At 40.6% G+C, this 22,467-nt stretch overlaps 1 protein-coding gene across 2 annotated transcripts in view; it reads left to right on the top strand.

The window, feature by feature from the left end:
• Window positions 1–3,199: 3,199 nt before the first annotated feature.
• The window catches only part of LOC127444566 (catenin alpha-2), a 784,313-nt gene continuing 765,045 nt past the window's right edge, over window positions 3,200–22,467 (top strand). For both annotated transcript variants that reach the window (XM_051704010.1, XM_051704013.1), the window contains exon 1: window positions 3,200–3,393. The gene's annotated coding sequence lies outside the window, so the exon portion shown is untranslated. The remainder of the gene's footprint in view (window positions 3,394–22,467) is intronic.

Genomic DNA, 22,467 nt, shown 5'->3' with positions numbered 1-22,467 from the left:
ATTAAGGTGTCTTCTGTCATGTGAAATTTATTGTGTGTGTGTGTGTGTGTGTGTGTGTGTGTGTGTGGATATTATTCAAATTATAAGAAAATTTGCATCACCACTCCTAGAATGCACTGTATATGGGTCCTATATAACCCGTATGTGTATCCTATGGGATACAAGGCATTTAACACTGGTATTATATTTGAAATACACCGATTGCTTTCCGTTTCCATTTGTTATGTAATTAAATATTTGTTAAATACCATGTTCATATTCATGTGTAGTATGCAAGTATAAAAAGTGGTCATTAAGCCTATGCTTATATACCAAAGTGCTTGACATTACACCAATCACAGGGACAGTACTTATGGATAAACTTGAGGTTAGATGACTTGTTCATTGCAAGAGCACAATGGTTATTGCTTCTGGACCACTTCTTAGTGTATTTGAACCTGCAGCTTTTCTTTTTTCAATACTCCTCACCACTCCAAACAACAAATATAGCTACATGGAGTAATATAGTAATACCGTAGTGTCATATGGCAATATAGAGTACATAAGGTTGTCATTTAACAAGTTTATAATTTTTATATTTTTTATTTTATTTTATTTTATCCTAGTCCATTGCACTTATTTGTATGTTTTTGTGTGAGTAGAGTTGTTGAGACATTTCATATATTTTACCACCAAACTTGGAAATTTTCCATAATTCTGTTATACAGCCATTTTTACACTTTCACCTAAAACTACGACTTAATTTTCACACTTTCACCTAAAACTCTGACTTCATTTTCAATGTGTTTGATACTCTTTACAACTGATTAAAATATATATCAACTATTTAAAAATTAAAATGACTAATCAAATTATCATTGTAGTTTATTTTCTTGAAAAAATAAGACATTTTATAAAGAGTAAGCATCTAAATTTTACATGGGTTTTTTTTTTACCCACATATGCATTTAAGGGGGTTGAAGTTACATATGTATTCTAGGGTTGAGAAAGAAAGTCATACAGGTTTGGAACGACATGAGGGTGAATAAGTTAATACACAACTTTCAGTTTATGGTGAGCTATTCCATGAGAATCAAACATGCTGAGCAGTGTTTATAATTGATTTTAGTCATTATTTGATTTTCAGATGTAGCCAAAGCACAATCCAAGTTTCATAAGTGAATGCAATATTTATGGCTTGTTTTAATCATGATTTGAGGGATGGGTTTTGCTACTCTTCCTGGATGTTGTGTATTTCGAACAGAAGAAGTCATGTTGTTAGACTGGTATACACCCGCTTACTACAGCTTTATGAATATGTAAACCTCTTAACATACATTCAGCACATTCATTATGCATACTGCCAACCTCTGGCAGAGGTTGAAGTGTGAGAATAAGCAAAATAAAAAAGTGGAAAAGGTTGGATTTACACTAGTAGGACACTATGTACTTCAGGTACTGCACTGCTCTGCATTATTAAAATAGATAGTTATTCCCTTACTATCCAATGTAATCACATATAAATGTATGGTGTGGTGGTGGTGCTAGTGGGCTAAAGCACATAGCTGGTAATCAGAAGTTTGCTGGTTTGATCCCCACAGCCACCACCATTGTGTCCTTGAGCAAGGCACTTAATTCCAGGTTGCTCTGGGGGGATTGTCCCTGTAATAAGTGCACTGTAATTTGCTTTGGATAAAAGCATCTGATTAATGTAATGTATGGACTAATTGATTTAATTAGATTAGAATACTTATTTAATTATCTACAAAGTTGTTTCAGGATTTGTGCATCACTATTGGCTGCCATTTTTACAAGTATATATCCCTGGTCTGTGGTCCTGACAGCCTTCTGATATATAACTGACATGCAAGTCAGCTTGATAGCATGACAGCATGGTAGACTAGACATACTCCTGAAAGAAAGAAATGGATGTCCACAACTCAGGGTTCACTAGGGACAGAGGGTGACCTGTTTTCAAAATTTTGTCATTAATTACTTACCTCTATGTCATTCCTAATCCGTAGGCTGTTTTCCATGGAACACAACAGGAGAGTTTTTAAAGAATCTTCACACAGCTTTTTTACATACAATGTCAGTTCATAGTGACCACGGCTGTCAGGCTCCAAAAAAGAACAAAAAACACCATAAAAGTATTCAAAAAGACTAATGAATTATAGTTTATAAGTCATCTAAAGTCATACAATAGCTTTGTCTTAGGAACAGACTGAAATTTAGATATTTCAGAGAAAATTCTAACAGGTGTGTCACGTTCAGTTACAACACTTGTGAGAACCAATGCTGTTTTGGCGTCAATTATGTAAAATCTGGCACAATGCATCAGCGCACCATTTTTAAATGTAAACACGATTGCGAATGAGATTTCAGAGCTTCGGCAGAAGGGAAGATTATTAGTGAATAACAACTTAAATTTTGGTCTGTTCCTCATACAAAGCTATCAAATGGATTCAAAACTTAAGACTTTTGCACACAATATTTTGCATGTTCAAGCCTTTTTGGCGCTTGACAGCCATGGTCACTTTGAACAACAAGATCAGTTTTTGTATCTAAATAATCTCTGTAAAGATTCTTCATAATTTCTCACATTGTATTCCATGGAATACATAACAGCAGATGGGTTTGGAAGAACATGATGATGAAAATTTTTGGTGAACTATTCCTTTAAATCAAATTGTGTAACCCTTCTGTTAGCTATATATTCAAACATGTGGATTTCTTAATGATACAGTGATTAACTTTTAATTATGTGTCATCAAAAAGGGGAAAAAAAAGTAACATTCAAGCAGCTAGTTTTTAAGACTGGCAAATATAATTCGTTTGTAAACGTGCTTTCTATAAACATATTAGGCCTATTTCAGAGAGAGAGAGAGAGAGAGAGAGAGAGAGAGAGAGAGAGAGAGAGAGAGAGAGAGAGAGAGAGAGAGAGAGATGACGAACACAAATCAAAACACTCGTCAACTGCCAATAAGCCTATCACTGCATACACGCTCCAGCTGAGCCATCACTATTTAACAAAGATGCGCAGCAGCATCTTCGCCACGCCCACCCAGGCGCTGCGCTCTGTCTCGCCGCGTTCACTGCGCACGCGCATTACAGAGCCTCCGCAATTTGACCGTTTGGTACCACATGGCTCACTATTTAGCAAGCGCTCTGTGTGGCTGGGGATTCGGTGGGAGGGGTCATTATTTGGCAGGGAGCGGCAGAGAGACGAGCATTTCCTAGATACCCACAGCAACGCGTGGATTCATTTTGCTTCCATCACTTGAGAGGCAAGCCGGCGGATTTTTCTCTCGCTTGTTTCAACTTGCTGGCAAAGAAATCCATTTGGAAATAAACCATACCATCGTTATTCCTCGGAAGTATTTTGTTCGTGCACCGGGGCTGTCATCATTGAAGGTAAGATCTATGGAAGCCACTTGCCTTTGCTACAAACCTGTCAGAAAGGCGAGGCTTGTGCATAACAGCCGTATTCCCCTATTTATCAAGAGTGAAAATTGGAAAATCGTGTTAGATTTAAGATATTTTGGTGAATCCTCTGGAGCGGATGTCTATTTAACGCATCTTTTTGCTGTATAAATACCCAACCGTTATTCCAGCACTGGGGTGATGGGATAGCCAGTGCCTCCCATCTGCAGCCTGCTAGCATACCGGCTAACCATCCCGTATTATTTCCTTAATCAACGGCTTTTTAAAAATAGAATATTAGCAGAGTATTATAAGTCCGATATTCGGCGTAATTTCCAATATGCATTATATATTTTACTTAAAGTCATCACTGGTTCTTCTAACCGCCGTGTGTAGACACACTCCCTCATTGTCGGAGCGCCTCCCGTCTTTAATCTCTCATGTCCCGTTATTCTTTGTCTGCAGTTAACCAGTTACTGTGGTAGATTTGACACCACGCATCAGGTTAAGACACTTTTACGATACGAACGTTTATGAGAAAAAAAAAAAAAAAATAGCCAGGTTTTGAAATAGCATCCAACTTTGGGCTTGATGACATTCAGATATGATGCCGGTGTTCGTAGTGCTGGATATGTACAGTAGAAGACACTTTCAGTTTGACACACTGAGCTTGCTGGAAAAAAACTCGTTCCTTTAGTTTAGACATATTCAAGGCATGGTGTTTTAGTCAAACATTTCGTTTTAGTGTAACATTGTCAGCATTTGTTATACAGTAGGCTATGGCCCCTGTGCATGGCAAAACATACAGTAGCCTGCAGTTGTTGTAAATCAGTGTACATTGTATTGCTATAAATAGGACGTATTTGCAGCTAGTTGTGTGTTAACTTATTTATTATTATCAAGTAGGCTAATTGAAGCACCAAGTTCCTTGAACTCGTATTATTTGGTAGTAACGTGTTTTATTCATACTTTAATAGGCCTGCCATGCCTTAATTTCTTATGGTAATGTGCTTTTGTGAGGGTGCTTAAAAGAGTTGGATTCCCCTCTGTTAAACTTTAACAACAAAATAACAATTAAAGCGCTGGGTGTGCTTTAACTTGAACAGCGCGCGACTCACGCGTAGACGCTCCCATTGTAATCAACAACGCTGTCTACTGTGGCGTCGCGCACGCTTGCAGTTTATACAGCTTCGCTGATAGAAACGTTCCGGATTGGACGCGTCTCTCGCTTGCCGCATACATGTCAGTTTCCATGCCGTATACAGTTGTAACACGAGCTCGGAGCGGAATCCAAATGGGTGTGAAAGGGCAACTTTGAGGCTGCATTTAGAAGTCAAGCGTTTGATTGACAGGGAGGCGTGCAGCAATGTCTCCACAATAATTGTGTCAGGGTCTTTTCTCAGCACTGTGGGTTGTGGGTTACTTCACCAACCGTAAGTCGAAGAGGAGTTGCAATGGGTCATGTCGTGTGCTTTCTGTTTTGCTGTTATGTGACACTGGTATTTTAAATCGGACATTGTAGTATTTGTCATATAGCCCATTAAATGAAATTTTGAACATTCATGAAAATAATAATAATAATAATAATAATAATAATAATAATAATAATAATAATAATAATACTTTTGATACTAAACTGCTGTATGCTTAAATGGACTGGGGTTGCACAGAAATAATGCCCATTGTAGTGAGTGTTAGGCAGAGCAGATTTGCCCTATGTCAGTTCATTGGGAGGCCCAGTGAAGCCAGCAGCAGCTGCATAATCACAGTGAGTATGGTCGCTATGGTGTCTCCAGGCTGAGGCAAAGGGCTCAAGCAGTATTAAAGCACCCAGCGAGCAAGTAAACAGCTAGACAACAAAATTTTCACATGTGTTCACCTAAGATGCATGCATTGTTTGGAGCTGATTGTATTGATATTATGCATGCAAACTTCTATACAGAGCTATCTATCTGGAGATCCATCCACCCATCCATCCATACATCCATCCATATATAGTTATGAACAGTGTTTATAGATATGTCCTAAACATATAAAACTATATATATATATATATATATATATATATATATATATATATATATATATATATATATATATATATACAAACTCTCAAATGCAGATTAAGATTATTTAGATTATTCAAAATTACATTCTTGTAATTCGATTAATTACATTATTTAAATATATAGATTATTTAAAATATATCAAACCAAGTTGCATTTATTTTAAAGACAGTACAAGCATAATTTTCAAGCAAAACAGTTATACAAATAAAATAAAACTAATAATAATAATAAAAATATCTTAGGATAAAACAACAGCCATACAGTGCAAATTTAGTGTAATACAGAAAAAGTATTTGGGCACTTCCTGGTTGGCAATTATTTTAGCTCTTGTATCTAGATAATTTATGTATACAGTATATCCCCTCACACATGGAAACATATCACATCTCTTTTGCACAAAGCTGACTTTTGTGTATCTTACCTTCAGATCTGAATTGAAACAACAAATATTTGACTTAATTTTATAAGCAGCATTTGGTTACGGTTTCAAAATAATTCATGGAGTTAATTGCTTTCTTGTTTGTGAAACTGCTTAATGGGCCCATAAAGTGTCTCTCAGATAATAAGCTTCTGAAAAGGCAAAATTACCTTTGATAAATCTTTTATTGTCACAGCTAAAAGTTAGGATAACCTTTAAGGCTGAGACTGGGGGACTGAAAGGAGACTTGTAGCTTTGTGAAGCTGAGATGAAGCTTTTTGTTTCTAGGTGTGTGGTTGGGAGAACTGCCTTTTGTAATAGCCTACATCTAGTGCTGTTCTTCTTATCCTCAGATATTTTCTAAAAGAGCTTATACAAAGTTGTATAGATGAAGAGATATGCTTAGATTCATCCCTTGTCGCTATATTGAGTTGCGCCTGGTTAGGATATGGTGTGATTTTGTTTGTGGTACTGTGGACGAAAATAAATGCAGCAGAATTCCAGCACTCCGTGGACTTTTTTTCCGTGGCAGGGTTACCTGGCGATGATGTCTGATGTTGAAAGATGGCACTGTTAGTGTACCCAAGTAGTGAGTGATGTGCAAATCTACCAACTTTCATAAGCAAATAGTCTGTTGGTTGTTTGAATGTCTAGTCGACTTGTTGGTGTTAAGGATAAGTCTATATATAATCTAAATATAATTAGGCTCCGTTTTATTCATGTGACCCTGATCAGACGCGTTTCAGACAGGTATATGGATGATAATCTCAGCACTTCAACATCATAACTAATGGATGTTCAACAAATAAATAAGCAAAATAAGTATTATAATAAGTATAATACATACATATTATTGCACATAACAATCAAAGTAAGAAAAGTAAGAAAAAGCAAGGCTCCAATACAGAGTGGTACAAAACTGCTTATGTGCATCCTGAACGAAGAATGACACACTTCAATGTAACCGGAGTGCTTCAGGGTGATCCTCGCTGTGCATTCAAAAACACAGAACTGCAAGACAAAATTCCGGTGTGGAGCGGGACGTGGTCGTGTTTATCACTGGGGAGAGAGGAAAGCGGTAAGGACCATCACCTGGTGATTGTTAACACTAAACACCTGTATCTCATTACAGTGACGACGGAGACGGGCTTGAAAAGGCTGCCGAGAACGCTGGAGAGACAGAGAGAGAGTCAGGGACAAAGAAACTCGAAGTTGTGAAGCTGAAGTGCATATTTTGTTGTGAAGCTAAAGTGCATATACTGTTGTGAAGCTGAAAAGCCAATGCTCTCTTGTGAAGCTGAAAAGCCAAAGGCTGTGTTTGCTAGACTCTAAAACCATTAAAACTTGACTTAACTGGACTGCCACCCTGCTTCCCGCTCCCTTCCTTCTTGCTGGAACTTCTATATTGGTGCCGAAACCCAGGAAAAGGAAGAAGACTGGTCGCCATGGACACCTCACCGCTGGACGAAGTCATCCATACCCTGGCCAGCATCCAGGAGACCCACCACCAAGCCCTCCTCGCGCAAGATCGGTGTCTCCAGGAGCTCCTCCAAGCCCAAGCTGAGGATCGGCATTAGCTCCAGGTGGTTCCTCCACTGTGGCCCCGGAAGCAGTGTTGAAGCCACAGCTGCTGCTCCCAAAGATGGGCCCCCAGGACGAGTCGGAGGCAATCCTGAGTTTCTTTGAACATTCGGCCACCACCTCCGGCTGGCCGCAAACCCAATGGGCCCTCCACCTGCTGCCGCTGTTTATCAGGGAGGCCCAGCTCACGGTGCAGCAAGTACCAGCTGAGGACTGCCTGGACTACATCAAGCTGAAGACCGCTGTCCTGCAACGGGTTGGCCGCAGCCACCAACAACTTCATAAGCGGTGTAGCCTGAATTACACCTGAATGACACTGGCCACCCGTTCGCATTAGCCCAGCAGCTCCGTGATGCCTGCCGAAGATGGGTGCTGGCCAAGGAAGGCCCCGGCGTGGAAGATGTCATCAAGCTGATGGTGCTGGAGCAACTAACCATTCACCTGCCCAGCAGAACTGCAGAATGGGTCCAGTGCCATCACCCCACGTCTGTGGATGATTCCGTCCAGCTGGCCAAAACCCACATGGTGGCCTATCTGGAAGCCGGCGAGCGGCAGTCCAACTCTCTCTCTCTCTCTCTCTTTCCCTCTCTCATTTCTCCTCCTCTTGTCCCTCCCTCTCCTCCCTCTCACCCTATACCCACTCCCTGGAAACACCACTATGTGCCGGCCCCCTCCCCTACCCCTCTCCGTCGTCCTTCCCAGGTTGATGTCTCCGCTGCCACAAGTGCAGCGGGGAAGCCTGGGCCAGTCTGCCGGAGTTGAGGGGAACCGAGACACGTCCAAAGCCGGTGTCTAGTAAGGGAGGCGGAGACATGGATCCGGGTACCCGATATGCCACAGACTGCCCCCGATCGAGCAGGGATGTACCGTATTCTGGTAAAAATTAAGGGGTGTACATACTAAGTCCTGATGGATTCAGGCTGAAATCAAACCTCGATCCACCACGGCTTGGTTCATGACAGGGCTTTGGGTACAAACCACAAGGTGATGGTGAGGTGTGTGCATGGGGATGTTCACAAATATCTGGTAGTGACTACTGTTATTCAATTTCATAGAGTAAAGCATAGAGTGGAGGCCATTGGGTACCAGTTGGCCAGGGTTTAAAAGATTATTAAAAGCATTATGTGTGGATGGGCCATGCAAACCAAAATCTTTGTGTGTGACATGTGACACGATGGCTGGGGAGGCGGAGCCGGGGCCGTCCACGTCTGCTCAACATCAGAATGACAGAGGAGGGGAATTCTCCGGCATTCCCATCCTTAGGGAGTTTCCGGAAGGGGATTTCCCTCTAGAGCAGTCATGTGATGAAACCCTTAGGCATGCCTTTGACCGAGTGAGAGTAATCGATAGCCAGCAGCTCCAGCCTGACGTCGCTCTCACATATCCATATTTTTCAATTATTAGGGACCGGTTGTATCGAGTGACACAGGACACTCAAACCTATGAAAATACAACCCAGTTATAAGTCCCGAGGAGCCATCGGGAAACTCTTTTCCAGGCGGCTCACCACAATCCTATGGCAGGTCACTTGGGACAAGAAAGAACACTACACCGTTTAATGGCCTGAATTTATTGACCGGGCATTCGCAGGGATGTATGCAGATGGTGTGCGGCATGCCGTGAATGTCAGGAGGTGAATCCACCAGCCACTCCAAGAATGCCATTGCGCCCGTTACCATTAATCGAGGCCCCCTTCGAAAGAATTGGTATGGACCTCGTCAGGCCAATTGAACAGTCAGCACGCAGATACCGCTTTGTATTAGTCCTGGTGGATTATGCAACATGATATCCAGAAGCAGTGCCTCTTTGCAACATCTCAGCATGCAGTGTTGCAGAGGCACTCTTCAAAATTATCTCCTGGATGGAGATTCCGAAAGATATCCTCACCGACCAAGGCACAACGTTTATGTCATGAACACTACACAAACTGTATGAATTGCTGGGGATTAAATCGATTCGCACCAGCGTTTATCACCCACAAACTGATGGGCTGGTGGAATGATTTAATTGAACCCTGAAAAATATTATTTGCAAGTTCGTACATGAGAGTGTTAGAAATTGGGACAAATGGCCGGAACCCCTATTATTTGCAGTCAGGGAGGTCCCGCAAGCCTCCACGGGGTTTTCCCCCTTCGAGCTCCTGTATGGACGCCGGCCCCGCGGGGTGCTTGATATCATATGGGAGGCGTGGGAGGAAGGACCTTCCTAAAGCAAAAATGAAATTCAGTATGTCCTTGATCTTCGAGCAAAGCTACACACACTGGGTCAGTTGTCACAACAAAATTTGCTCCAAGCTCAAGAGACACAAAGCCGGCTGTATAATGGGGTACCCAGCTACGGGAATTTACACTGGGAGGCAAAGTACTTGTATTACTCCCCACATATAGCTCAGATTTGCTCACCAAGTGGCAAGGACACTTTGAGGTTACACGGCGAGTCTGGGATCTCGATTATGAGGTTAAGTGAACGGATAGAGGTGGAGCACATCAAATTTACCACCTCAACCTCCTTAAATTATGGAGAGAGACAGTCCCTGTGTCCATAGCGATGGTAGTTCTGGAGAGGGTGGAGCTCGGTCCAGAGGTGAAGTTCAAATCCGACTCATTCACCCTGGTCCCTTGTGGAGACCACCTCTCATCGTCCCAGCTCACGGAGGTAGCCAAATTGCAAAACGAGTTTGCAGACGTGTTCTCTCCTCTTCCCAGTCGTACTAACCTCATACAACACCATATCGAGATCCCACCGGGAGTGATAGTGTGTAGTCGGCCGTTCCGCTTACCCGAACATAAGAAAAAAGTGATTCGGGACGAATTAGATGCTCAAAATGAGGGTAATAGAAGAATCGCACAGCGACTGGGCCAGCCCGGTTGTTCTTGTACCTAAGAGTGATGGGTCAGCCCTGTTCTGTGTTGATCACCGGAAAGTCAATGCGGTGTCTAAATTTGATGCGTTCCCAATGCCCCGAATTGACAAACTGCTTGATCGGTTGGGTGTGGCTCAATTTTATTCGACACTGGATTTAACTAAGGGATACTGGCAGATCTCCTTAATTCCATTATCCAGATAAAAAAAATGCCTTTTCTACACCGGTCAGATTACACAAATTCATCACTCTTCCGTTTGGTTTGTTTGGGGCTCCCTCATGGACAAGATTCTCCGGCCACATGCTGCGTATGCCGCCGTCTATTTAGATGACATCATTATATACATTAATGATTGGCAGAGGCATATGCAGCATCTGAGAGCTGTTCTGAGGTTGCTGAGGCGGGCGGTGCTCATGGCAAGCCCGAAAAAGTTCGCAATTGGGCGGGTGGAAGTATGGTATCTGGGCTTCCACTTGGGACATGGGCAGGTATGACCCCAAATTGATAAGACCGCAGTGATAGTGGCCTGCCCACGTCCCAAATCCATAAAGGAGGTGAGGCAGTTCATGGAGCTGGCTGGCTATTACAGAAGGTTTGTTCCTAATTTTTCTGATGTCCCCAGCCCCTTGACTGATCTCATTAAAAAGGGGGCACCAGATCCGGTCCAGTGGACGGAGGCGTGCCAACAGAGTTTCACGAGAGTGAAATCTGCACTCTGTGGCAGGCCACATTTACATGCTCCTAACTTCGCTCTCCCCTTTATTTTACAGACGGATGCATCACAGAGGAACAGAGGAGATTGGGGGCCGTGCTCTTGCAGGAGGTGGAGGGGGTGGAGCGCCCCATGCTGTAAATTAGTCGTAAGCTCTCTTTGAGAGAGACTAAGTACAGCACCATAGAGAAGGAGTGCCTTGCCATCAAGTGGGTGGTCCTAACCCTCCGCTACTACCTGCTGGGGCGGGCCTTCATCCCCCACTCGAATAATGCCCCGCTTCAGTGGCTCCACCGCATGAAGGATGCCAACGCGCGGATCACTTGTTGGTACCTGGCACTTCAGCCCTTCAAGTTTAAGGTGGTCCACAGGCCAGGGCCGCAGATGGTTGTGGCTGATTTACTCTCCAGGAATGGGAAGGGGGGGGGTTTAGCAGGCTGGACATTGCCCGGGCCTGAGTCAGGCGGTGGGGGTAAGTGGAGTGGGATGTGGTTATGTGTCGGTCACCTGGTGATTGTTAACACTAAACACCTGTCTCTCATTACTGTGACGATGAAGACGGGCTTGAAAAGGCTGCTGAGGACGATGGAGAGACAGAGAGAGAATCAGGGACAAAGAAACCCGAAGTTGTGAAGCTGAAGTGTATATTTTGTTGTGAAGCTAAAGTGCATATTTTGTTGTGAAGCTGAAAAGCCAATGCTCTTTTGTGAAGCTGAAAAGCCAAAGACTGTGTTTGCTAGACTCTAAAACCACCCTGCTTTCCGCTCCCTTTCTTCTTGCTGGAACTTCTACATCCGGGTACACATCCAGGTTATGACATCCAGTAGTTCAAACCTTTTTAACTGCAACTATTTATTGAAGCAGTGTCAGACTGAATCAAACTTTAATCTCTCCACAATACCTCACAAATTTGGGAGCATTACTGACAGTAGAGAATTTAACATAGACGACTAGTTGATTATTCGACGACCTTTGCACATCTCTATATGCAAGTGCCTTGTCAGATGCCTGCAGCGATTCAGCAGTATGTTTTGCAGAGACATTATAGGGGAGGAGACAGACCACAGTTCATATACAGTATTTATAAATGGAAGAAATCAAAACACTAAATATGGTGGCTGTAGTCCTGCTTTATTGTTAAAAGAGCCGATCTCCTGGTAATGGGATCATGGTAATGGAATCGGGAAATGATGCATGCTAGATTTAATCTCCTGTTGTCCACATAGGCACCACAGCACATGTGCTTACCTCTAGGTCCATCTTCATCTCGTATAGTAACATTACTGTACCTACATTTTTGCAAATGATTTTTATGCAGCTTGTTGTACATATCACAGCTGTATCCTGGTGAAATGAACACTAGAGGCGCTACACCAACAGCAACTTTTATTCACTTTCAAACAAATCATAGGTAAAGTGGCATATTATCAGTTTTTTATGACTTTGAAACTTTTTTGCTGTAGTGCATGACTTGTAAGGCAATACATTTTAATGTTTGCATTGCATAACCAACTACATTTACAAGCTTGTTCAAGCGCAATCACATTGCGCAGTAGCTCAACTGATAGAGTGTTGCACTTGTGAAGCAAAAGTACCAGTGTACGAGTGAGCATATCAGAAGAGCATATCAGCCAAAAGTGTCATAGAAGCACCACAAAACGATGTGGTTTCTTCAGCAATTGCTTTTTTTCATGTCACATTTGCTTTTTATTACACTGTCGGTTAGATTTATTTCTAAGGTTTAACTAGGAGGTTGGTTTTGTAAATGTACAACTCAGTAGAGCATTAACCTTAAAAACCTAATTTGCTTTCATCTTACTTTTCCTTTTTATGACAGTAGTGGTAAGGTTTAGGTTTAAGGTTTAGGGTAGGGAGGTCATTTTTATTGAACGCAATAGAGCATTAACCTTAAAAACCTCATCTGTTTGGGAGAAAATTCATACTTCATATTTGTGTAAAGAAGTCAGATTAGCGACAGTTTTCTGAGAGACGTCCAGCAAAAAGCCACTTCTTTGATATCCTAGTTTGCGAACGCCAGCACCGCACAGCAGTTTCTTGGTGAAATGAACACTAGAGGTGCTACACCAACAACAACTTTTATTCACTTTCAAACAAATCACAGGTAAAGTGGCATATTATCAGTTCAAAAACACTTTTCGCCTGGTTTCTTATGACTTTGAAACTCTTTTGCTGTAGTGCATGACTTGTAAGGCAATACATTTTAACGTTTGCATTGCATAACCAACTACATTTACAGGCTTGTTCAAGCGCAATCACATTGTGCAGTAGCTCAACTGATAGAGTGTTAAAAACCTCATCTGTTTGGGAGAAAATTCATACTTCATACTTGTGTAAAGAAGTCAGAGAGGAGTAGCGACAGTTTTCTGAGCGACATCGAGCAAAAAGCCACTTCGTTTGAGAACGCCAGGACATTCTGAGTTCAGAGACAGACGAGCAACTGCCAGCAGCACTGAAAAGAAATAGCCTAAACAAATTATGCTGCCAGATAACTTAAGCAAAACAAACAAATGTGAATTTATGAGACATTACAAGAAGCACTGGTTGCAAAGAACATTTGAAAACTTTCATGACACTTTCTGCTTTGTTTATCTTCACCACCACAATCTTTCATATTTATCAGTTTGTGTAAAGAAAGAAAAGTTCTTTTTAAGAGTACTTTAGCTTTCAAAAAGATGTCTTTTATCCGACCAGCTTTGTTACAGTTTTGTCCCACGTTTTAAAGGGCAATAGTAAACTTTATGACATTTATTTTCCTCCAGCGTGTGTCTGTGATAATAAGCAAATGGAATCTATGTGAGACTGCAGCAGTGAATGCATCACTTCATCCTTCTTCTTCATCTGTCTGTTTTTCCTGTTTGCTTCAGTTGTTCTTTTCATCCTTTCCTCCTTACTCAATTTGTGAACAACATGCCGGGTAGGGTGTGGAGGAGTCATTCCAGGAGTTATTTTCTTTATCCTCTATTTTTCTCTCTTCTCTCCCCTTTCTTGTCTATGACATTTCCTTATAATGCATTTTTCTGGTTGGTCCCTCGTCTACACTCACTTTACATCTCAGTGTTCCTCTCTGTCCAAATATCAAAAACATTGATTTAATGACTTTAAAAGGTATTACAACACTTTCCTTGCAACTTGAATACACACAAGTGTACACAATTTAATCATTAATTTCAAAAAAAGTTTCAAAGATATTTTTGAGTTGCAAATATAACTATTTCTATGTGGCTTTTCATAAAAGTTTAAAAATATCTGATATACAGTATATACCGTATATTAGCTCACACAGTCACTTTTTGGTCACATGTCAACATGGCCACCTGCATGTTGTTTAAACCACCTGACATTAATTTGTTGAACACTTAAACATTTTTGAATAATAAAAGAATATTATATATAAAATAAATAATAATAATAATATATAATAATATTATATATATATATATATATATATATATATATATATATATATATATATATATATATATTCAGACTAAATGTTTTTACAGTGTACTATCTAAGCTAGAGAGACCCCAAACCAGTTAGTCTCCTCCCCCACAATGTACCAGGCCTCTGTCTCTAAGCATTAGCTCTGGTATTGTTCATACGGATCATGTTCTTTTCCCCACTCTACCTCTCTTCTCTCCTTTTCTTCTCTACATTTTCTCCTCAGTACCCCTGAGGGAAACTTAATGGCACATATACTTCCACAATGTACATAGGAAAGCACACTGAAAAATATACTGAGCTGTCCACTATGGTCTTTTAGATACAGTATGTCCTCATTGTCCAGTTTTGTTTAATCTTGTTTTTACTTGAGCATTTCTGACCCTTTATCTCTGTGATTTCAGATGGAGTTTAATTAACTTTCTTAATTAACTTTGGATGCCTAAGCCAAAACCTATGGCAGGTCAACAAATATTTTGACCATCATTAGCATTCAAAACACTCAGGTACAAGTGAGGTGACAGGTTATCATACAGCACAGTTTTTTCAGGCAAGCTGAGCCCATTTACCCCCTTTTGAGTTGTCAGCCATCACAGCTTTGGACAGATGGTGGCTGCCACTCCTCCTGGCTTGAGTTCTATTAGAGAGAAATCAATATGATTTTAGATGTCACTGTGACCTGTAATTTAAGAACATCTATACAACTGCATGCTATAAACTTTGCTCAGTTATTATTAGGATTCCCATCCAATGGCCATGTTGTCGCTTTGTCGTTGACTGTATACGCAATCAATTTCCATCTGTGAAATCAAGCCGTTGCATCAAAACAATATCGGCGAATCTCAAATAAAATTTTTAGAGATGTATTTTTACGCTCAATATGCTGGGAGTTTCAGCGCTGTGAATGAAAGCAACAATTCTATTTCATGTCTGAATATTAATCTTCGAAATAGATCATTGTTTTATTTTGCTTCTTCGTGCATTACACCTCTAATCAAAACAAAGTGCAGTTTTTCTCTCACCTGTGCATTGAAGAGATTTTGTAATTTGCACGGGTCATATGAAGCCTGCTTTTCTTTGTTACTCTGTAAAAGTAAACCCACATGGCAACGAGAATGCCATACCTCCTCTTTCAAATAAAAGACGAAAAAGTTCATTGCACCAAATAACGGACTGAAAAACAAATGCTAACAATTTTTATTTTATTTTATTTTTTTAAGTTTTGCCTAGGGCTGGGCAATATGATTTAAAAATTATATCCCAGCATTTTTCAGGCTTTTGATGACATTCAGTATTCAATACAGTATAAATCAAGTTAAAAAAGTGATGTTTTCTACACCGTTTTTCACTAAATGGACACAAGAAATAATTATATTTAAAGGGGCACTCATCATTTTTTATTTTTTTATTGTATATTCTTAAACACAATAGTTTTCAGTTACTGACGTCAATGTAGAAATTCACTATTCACAGTCAGTCATGATTAATTTAATCCATGAGTAAAAGTATCGGAAATCAGGGTGGTTGCTGAGATCTAGCGAGTAGAATGTGGATAGTCATGTGATTCTAACATGGCCGCCCCATGAGGGGACCCTCTTCATGTAAAATAAAACAGCTTTTAAAAGGTTACTGATATGACTGAAATCTTCATCTCATGTGAGTGGTCATGATTTTATACATGTGTTTATGTGATATAGTTATATGATATAACTATGATTAATTTCTTTAGATGCAAAACTTTTTTAATGAGAAAAAAAATAACTGAGTGCACATTTAATCATTTACATAAAAGTGATAAATAGCAATATTTTACTAAATTGTAATCTATGAAATTTTGAGTGATGATGTAAATTAATCATATCAAATCAGAGTCATGATTGGATTAATTGAAAATTATATTTTGAACTGATTCACGTAAATAAACCAAACCTACCAACACTTCTGCTGTTTTTGTTTTGTTTTGTTTTCTATTAAAATATATTTCTCTTAATGCTCTGATACTCGCAAGTCACAAGGCCAAATATAAAGCACATTAAAACATTGCGATATGGACAGTGTTCCTTAATTTTGTGAATATATCGTGAATACTTGATATATCACACAGCCCTGGTCTTGCACGCTTCATTACCATTTTAAAATGAACAGGACCACAGTTACATTATAATAAGGGCAGTTTGACAGACAGTCCTTTCAGTGTTTTGAAACAGTTTCCCACACCAGTACTGAAATTAGTTGTCAGTGCTCATTTACCTTTCCCAGAAATAGTTGCCTCAAATGTTATTAGCTTCAGCTCGAAAGGCAATTGCTGCAGAGAGTAATCTGACTCTTTGCTGCTCTTGTCATTTTATTTTGCAATGAAACACTTCGAAAAGCTGGAATTCTGGTGGCATGTCTTCCATCACCAGAGAGCAATAAAGCAAGAAATGTATTCATCCATTTAACTTGAACCTGCTTGTTATCTCTATGACCCCTTCTAGACACAACAAAATTAACAATATGTGGGACGTAAGCCAATAACAGCCATCTGAAATGGAAAGTGTTCTGCCTGCTCTTCAATGCAGCACTGAATATTTTTGTAAGATGATTTACATACAGAATACGTTATATCTAGTTTTAAACAGTGTTTGTACTTTGAATCTGCAGCTTCCCAAGCTACATGATTTAAAGTATTTACTACAGTCAAGCTACTCTTTTGAAAAAATTGTTAGCTACATTGCTTGCAGAACTGTTCAGGATGTAGTCCAAAAACCCAGAAGATAATTAGCTATTTCAAACCATAGGTTCCCTAGAGCTTTTCCTTTGGGTTTTTATAATGGTAATTTTGGATTTATGAGTAAAATAATGTCTGTGGTAAACATTACTTGAAGATCAGTGGACTTTTTGTTCTACAACATAAATTAAACACAGTCATTGTACCTTTATACAATTATACCTTTAAGTAATGTTTACCACAGACCTTATTTTACTTAGGAATCCAAAACTGCCATTATAAAAACACATAGGAAATTCCAGAGGAACCCATGACAAATTAGGCTTCTGGGTTCACCTAAAAAATGGACGTCACAGCTGAACAGCTCTATTTAATGGGGGAATGTCAATAGTGTCAAATAGTCAAATAATTTACTTTCTGCAGTCAGATTAGTATTTGTCTGGCACAAACACAATAAGGATCTCAATTATCTCAATTTGAAAAGAGAAACTTTTACACTAAAAAAAACACCTGAATACTATGTATGTACATATATACTGTATATATATATATATATATATATATATATATATATATATATATATATATATATATATATATACACACACACACACCATGGGTCTGTTGAATGCTTGATTCTGATTGGTTGATGGACGTTCTAAGGTGTGCAATTATTTTACAGTAAACGCACGGCTATGAAGTAGTTCCAGGCCTTGACCACATAACGGTTCCATATCACTTCACCAAATTATTTCAAAGAGCCCTACCACAACAAAATTACCAATTAGAACAAAGACATTGGTTAAATACTTCAGATAAGAATGACAAACAATGTCTATAATATCCTAAATTTATTTCAATTTCGATTGAAAAATGTCCTTGGGATCCCTCTTTCTCTCTCACACTTTCTCTCTTTCACTCGTCTCACTCTTAGCAATGGAAAAGCTGTACGAGAATGGGGACACTCGCTGCTGCTAAGAAGTATATTTAAACTTACACTATGGCAATTTAAAGCAATGCTATTCCTGATGAGAGCCGCTTCAAACACAGGCAATTCAACTCGCGATCTCACTCAGTTTCTCTCTCTTTCACTCACACAAACGCACAAACACATACAAATGCACGCGCACTACCTTGTTACTCCAGTGCCGAAAAGAAGCGCATCATCATCATGTTGCTAGTTCTAAAGTGACGTTTTTCGAAATAGCAACGGAGGCTTGAGCTGTATCAAAGTTAGTTACACTTGATCAATACAAGAGTTTCTATTTTATCTGAAATATCTGTGGGAAGCACACTCCACCTCCCCCCTCACACGTGGACACACATACATATACGCATTACGCACACACTTACGAGGGAAAAACAGAACCGTCATTTCTGCACACACCTGCATCTCAGCGGGGTTGAAAACAGTTGTTAAGATTTACATCGGAGAAGCTATATACAAAAATAATGACACTTGTTGCTGCTGAGAAGTGTGCTTAAACTTACATCTTGGCAATTTTGAAGCGATGTTACTTCTGACAAGATCTGCAAAAAATAAAGGCAATCCCACACGTGATCTCTCTCAGTTTCTGAGTTTCTCTCTTTTGATCATTCAAAAACAAACTCACACACAGATGCACACACACATGCACACACACACTACCTTGTTACTCCAGGAAGTGCTCCAGGAAAGCAGTGCAAGCCTCCACTGCTATTTCTAATGTGACATTTTCAAATTAGCAACGAAGGCTCGGACTGAATCAGAGCAAGATGCTGAATCCGTGGCGGAAGAAAGTAGTTCCTCTCACAAGAGCGTTTTAGGGACGAAAACCAGAAAATGTCTTGAGATAAAACCCTGAACAATGTCTTAAGGTGTGGCAACGTGGTATAAGCGGAATAATTGACTCGTTGAATTATTGAAAAATTATGTACATACGTGGTGTAACGCTGTGCGTCGTGACTGCATTACCACCTCGGGTGTACATAATTTTAAAATAATTCAATGGTCCATTGTCAATTATTCCTTACCTTCTTCTAGGTAAATATGCTCAAGACCAGTGGTTCTCAAAGTGTGGTGTGCGCCCCCCTGGAGGTATTGGGGGGGGGGGGCATGGAAGACTGCCTCGTTCTCAAATCCTGTTCACCTTCACACATTCAAATTTGCTGCGGTGACAATGCACAGAAGAACCAATGTGTGCAATTTCTTTTCCTCCACCTTTTTCTCCTTATGTGGTGTCAGGTGCGCTCACGGCACTGCACATATGTAAACAAAGATGTTCTTGTGTGCGCACAAGATATCAATGGGTAAAGAGGTGCAGTAACACCTAAATTAGTAGTATAATAGTAGTCTGTAGTACTGCAAGCCGAATGTAACATGCAAACACTTGGCCTGGCTGAGGTTGCTCACCCACTGCTGGTGAAGAGAGATGTATTGGCTAATGATCAGTGTGATCAGTAAAACAGTCTTGAGTCACTGAGCAAAGACTTTTTAAAAAGACTTTCATTATGAGATACAGTGTGTTTCATTGATATTGGAAAAACAGAGGCTTCAAACTGAGCTGCTTGTCATGACCCTGTTTTACATGACTGCATGTGTTTATCTTGGTATTAACCTCAATTTGAGCTTTGACTTAATCTGGGTAAACAGTGAGTGAGGGAGAGAGTGAGAGAGAGAATGGGAGTATGAGGGAATTTGTGTATCGGGTATTCACCCATACAGTGATTTTATCAATCGAGGTCACCAAGTGGCTGTATTGCTGGTCATTAAGGTTGTTCCTACTGGTAACATTATTGGAGGGCAGCACAAAAGCTTCTGAAAATCTGATTGCACTTGGGATGTATTGCTGGTAAAATAAAATGCAATTCTATGTAATTTTACAAGGAACCAGTTTTTTCTACGCTAGAAATGTACATTCTGGTGGGTTAAGCGTTTGTATAAATTGCAGCAGTGCACATTGGCTGGGGAGACATGGGTAGAAGTCAGCTGTCACTTTGATTATTTATTTGTTTGTGTTTGTCTCCTACTGTCCATAACTCTTTCCTCTCGCAATTTCATTGTCTGTTGCTCATTGTTAATCTCTCACATGAGACATCAGCTAGATTTTGAGCAGGTTTGAAAGTTGCCGAAGCATAAGGAGTGTCTCTGTCTCTCTCGAAGTTGGCACACTAAAAGAGTATCTGTAATGGGCATGTGCGAGTTGGCTAATATCTGGGGCTTTTGTTGCAGACAACTCTTGTAGTGTGTGCTAGGCTTTACTGAAATGTACAGTACTCATATTCCCACAATATGAATACTGTTCTCCAAAAAATTTACATTCTATCATCATGTCATTCCAAACCCGTATTACTTTATTTCTTCTGTGGAACACAACAGGAGATCTTAGACACGGTGTAGCCTAATGGACCTAATATTCTGTTTAAGATCTCCTTTGTGTTGTTTGATGCTTTGTGTAATTAACTTACATTTTTTGGGAGAACTATCCCTTTAAAGACTAAATGAGAAAATAAATGGGAAAGCTTCAAACCCAATACTAACATTTCAAGATGCGGAATCAGTGTGAGAAAATGAAAGTCTGCTTTGTATCCGTGGGTTCTAACAAATCATTTCTTGGATACTGCAAGACAAATGACATTTCAAACAATGACCTCATGGTGATATAGTTTGAAGCTGTTGCTGTGCCAGTTGGAATTTCACAAGGGTTCACTAGAATGTGGGCTGATAAGGAATTTCATTTGTTTCAGTGCCTGGTCTGTCTTTCCGGCGACACACACAAACACAGGTTAAAATCTCACTCCCAGTTTAGATGTAAGGGAGTAACAGAGAGAGATTAATTGGTGAGTTTCCACAATTATCAGTGTTATTTATTTTCCCAGAGTGAGTAGCTTACCTTTTAAATGTGCACACACATTGATGAGCAGAAATGCAGTGTATTTTTTTTTCTTTTCTTTTTCTTTTCTTTTTTTCGCACCTATGTCGGTAATGACTTTATTGCATGCATACCAGTTGTTTCTGTGTGGTCATTATCATTAATGAGAGATCATTGTGGTAGAGATCAGCCGAATAGAGATTTATATTCACCTGGGTCATAATTTGTGTACAGAGAAATACAGTTGCATTTGAATTAGGGATGGGTGATATATCGAATATTGACATGGTGATATAAAATTAAACAACACCATAAATATTGCAATGATTTTAATAGCCTTTTTACTTGCCCATTAAGATTCCTGAATATGTGTCATTGTCGCAACTCACGAGGATGAGACCATTGAGACAGAGATGTTGTCATAGCATCTCTGATTTAAACTTTAGTTGCTGAAATACTGTTAGAGTTTGTAAATTTGATTCATATACATTTTCATTTATATCAATGAATCGATTCAAACCTCTGATTTAATGGGTTTATTGTTGTAGCAGGCTCTGCCTTCCCTACCAAGGAGGAAGCGGGAACCAGAGTAAACAATCAACAGAACTTTAATTTCAAACTCAAATTTAAATGGTACAACGAAACATAGACACACACACAGAGATGCGTGCATCTCTCTCTCTCTCTCTCTCTCTCTAACTGGCATCTCCGGCTCATCCATATCCCCCTCCTGGCTGATTAGGATGATTCAAAGCCAGGCGTGCATCCTCATGGCCCGGCCACACCCTCCTCCTCGTCACACTCCTTTACCACCCGATTCAGGCTGGGGAAACCTCCGGCTTGACATACTCCCTTCCCCTCCTTTACTGGAGGGGAGGTGTTGCCCTTCTGGCCGTCCTTCTGCTGGCAGGTCTTACCTGTTGGACCCTGGGAGAGATGAGGGGAGGGAGAGGGGAGAGGAAAAGAGCAAGGTGGAGAGACAAAGAGAGAGATAGAAGAGAGAGAGAGAAAAAAGAAACACTCCGGTCCCCAACCACGCCGCCATTCGGTCCTCGGCCAGCTGGGCAGCGGTCCTCCGCGACGCCGGATGATGCCACTGGACCTCGCCTCCTGGCGGACGGCAGCGAGCTCCCCCGCCCCCTGATGGAAGGTAGCGGCTCCTCCACCCTCTAGCGACCGGTAGCAGCTCCTCAGCTTCCAAGCGGATGGCAGCGTGCTCCCCCACCCCCGGCGGATGGCAGCGGCTCCTGCGTCTCCTGCCAGATGGCAATGGCTCCCCCTTCTCCTGGTGGATGGCAGCAGCTCCTCCGCTTTCCGGCAGATGGCAGCGGCGAGTTCTCCCAGACAGTGTGCCCTTCCTCCTTTCCCAGGTTTCGGCACCACTGTGGCAGACTCTGC

Source organism: Myxocyprinus asiaticus, chromosome 8 (genome assembly GCF_019703515.2).
Source record: "Myxocyprinus asiaticus isolate MX2 ecotype Aquarium Trade chromosome 8, UBuf_Myxa_2, whole genome shotgun sequence".
NCBI lineage: Eukaryota > Metazoa > Chordata > Actinopteri > Cypriniformes > Catostomidae > Myxocyprinus > Myxocyprinus asiaticus.
The sequence above is the reverse complement of the archived record's forward strand: the minus strand, read 5'-3'. Positions and strand labels throughout refer to the sequence as shown.